This window comes from Triticum dicoccoides, chromosome 2B, assembly GCF_002162155.2.
Source record: "Triticum dicoccoides isolate Atlit2015 ecotype Zavitan chromosome 2B, WEW_v2.0, whole genome shotgun sequence".
NCBI lineage: Eukaryota > Viridiplantae > Streptophyta > Magnoliopsida > Poales > Poaceae > Triticum > Triticum dicoccoides.
The window spans coordinates 425,954,905-425,957,602 of NC_041383.1; the positions used below are offsets into that span (position 1 = coordinate 425,954,905).

Sequence of the window (2,698 nt, forward strand, 5' to 3'; positions counted from 1 at the left end):
CTACCGAATAAGTATTACATGGGAACAAAATTCATTTCCAACAATGATTCAAATCCACATGTTTCACATGTAAGAAATCACCAATTACATGAGTTGAATGAAATAAGATCTTACTCTACAGCTTTTGAATAGTTTATGTAATTGTGATTGCAATGAAAAAAATAGATGTGAAATTTGCAGTTCTTGCATTCACACATCCCATCATTCATCAAACCATAATAATCCGAATCTGTACTGTTAATCATGCCCGGATGCAACAAAAAGTAATCAGAATATGTACCGTTAATTAATCGTACAAAATAATCCAAATATAAGCAGAGCTGCCACTACGCAGTGTTATATAAGATCCTAATCTTCAGAAACCTGAATATACAATTGTGACATCCGCAGATGTTCAATTCACATACTGCAAGCATTCTGCTGTTGATCCAATCCAAAGCATGGATGCCGCTAATAAAAAAATTATATTGAAGCTGAACAATGTGTTTAAGTGTTCCGATTATGGTGATACATTCCGGCAATTCGCACCAGGAATGAAGATTCAAGAACAGTAAATAACCGATCACATTTATGTTCAATAACTGAAAGTTTTAAACCATAACGATAGGACATCCTGAGCACCGACATTTGCTGTCAGGAGTAAAAAGAACATCAAGAAAACCGCATATGAACGAACACAATGGTGAACCCAAAATAACAAGGAACACCCCGAAATTAGCAAAAGAAGCGCGCCGGTCCTCACCTGCCCAGACTCGACGACGACGGGATCCCTCATGATCTTGGACGAGATCGGGCACAAGAACTGCGCCGGCACGGACTCCGCCTCGTTCGCGGATCGAGTCTCCTCTCCGCGGGCACCCTTTCGGCTCCCGCCGACTTGCGCCTCCCTGAGCGCTGCGAGAGCCGCGGCCGCCTCATCGAACGCCTCAGCGCCGGCACCACCGACGGTGATGGTGGCCACGAGTCTCCGCAGCCGTCTTCGTAGCGCCGCAGCCTCCTCCTCCGCCGGCGGCGGCTTGGCCATTTCTGGGGGAAGGCGTGGGATGCGTGCGCCGAGCCGCTGGGTTGGGAGAGACGGGTGGGAGGTTTTAATTAACTAGCGGGTTTCTGTGTAGGCCCGTTGCCGCCCCGGCTTTGCCACGTGTGCTGTGCGGATACTTTACTGTAAAATGCTGTGCTCAGTAAACGGTTGGTGGACAAGACGACCTGGCTACCGACTACTGTATGGTCCAGGACGCTGGTAACCGCCCTGGGCACATCGAATGTGAGCATCAAGGCCATCTCCAAGACTCCAAGGCTAACCTGCAAATTTGCTTGCCATCCGTCTGCCTGAACACGCATGCGGGAGTTGGTCATCCAACACTGCCCACAAATATTCAACCATTATATAAACTAAACGGATGAAATTCATGTAAACACGTCGGGTTTCATGTAAACCGGACAAAATTTATTACATTTCAAATATTTTTCATATAAACCGGACAAATTCATTATATATTTTCATATAAACCAGACTAAACCTACTCTAGACCTAATCTAAGATTGTTGGCGCTCGTTCCCCATGTCCGGCTATGAGCCCCGAGAACTGAAACTCCGACTATTGCCTTCGCCTCCTTCGGTTTTGTCTCGGCGCTTCAGCTCTGCCTCAGGAGCCCCGGGAAGTGAAGTTGTCCGCCTCCACATCGCTGCCATGCGGCTAATCAGGCGTTGATGTTCAGCCCACCAAGCTGGCTTCAACGGGGAGGGGAAGAGCGGTGGCCTTCTTGGGACCGGAGCAACGGCGACCTACCATGCACTACTCCTCCTCGCTGTCGGCGGCACCTCATGGCAGCGGGGCGCGACCAGGGCGGAGCTGGCGATGCCCCCCTTGTTGCCCCTCTTGCCCCACACCACACCTGCCGCCTTGTCGAACTCCCTGTAAGCGGCCACCAATTCCGCTCGATGGAGGCGGTATCGCTAGCGGTCGCAACGGATCTCGCGGGCGGAGTGGTAGGAGTCGACCAGTGCCTCCTTCTCCGTCACCTCCAAATCCGGCACGATGGTCGTGCCTGCCGCGAGTTGCCGCGCGCCAGTGCTCCTCAAGGAAGGCGAGGTTTTAGGCTTGGTCGACCCGCGCCTATCGCAACTTGGCCTCCTGCTCCTATTGCAACATGTCCGTGTAGTGTGCACATGCCTCACCAATGGTGAGGCCGACATGCACCGACGAAGAAGGTGGCGCCGGCTCGTCCTTCATTGGGGCGTCGTCGACCTCCGTTTGCTGGCTTGCTAGCCGGTAGCCATGGCAGCAATTTCCTTCTTTTGCTCCGAGGAGAGGGTGTCCCAGAGGGCTTTGGAGTGTGAGGAGGCCATGGAGAGTGTGGTGTGGAGAGGAGAAAGGATCGAAGGGGTTGTGGCTATGGCCGGGGCTGGGGTTTATATAGTGGGTGGATGGCAATGGGCCGTGGCGGTGTGGTTATTGGTGGCCGGCAGACGGACGGACGGGTGACGCCGGAGTGGGTTCCTCGGCAACTGCGTACGTTTAATTGAGGAAGGCGGATGGTGTTTGGATGCATAGAGACGTCGTGTGTACCGGGAAGCGGCGCGAGCGGCGCTATAGGCGGCATGCCGCTTCAATGCCAGGAGAAGTGAGAGGTCACGTCCGCTCTAGCCGGACATGAATACTGCACTGACCCTCTGGAGCGGCGCTGACAGTTTCGGG

General features: G+C 52.7%; 1 pseudogene; it reads right to left on the reverse strand.

Moving 5' to 3' along the window:
* The window catches only part of LOC119364037, a 4,492-nt pseudogene extending 2,143 nt beyond the window's left edge, over positions 1 to 2,349 (reverse strand).
* Positions 2,350 to 2,698: the final 349 nt, after the last annotated feature.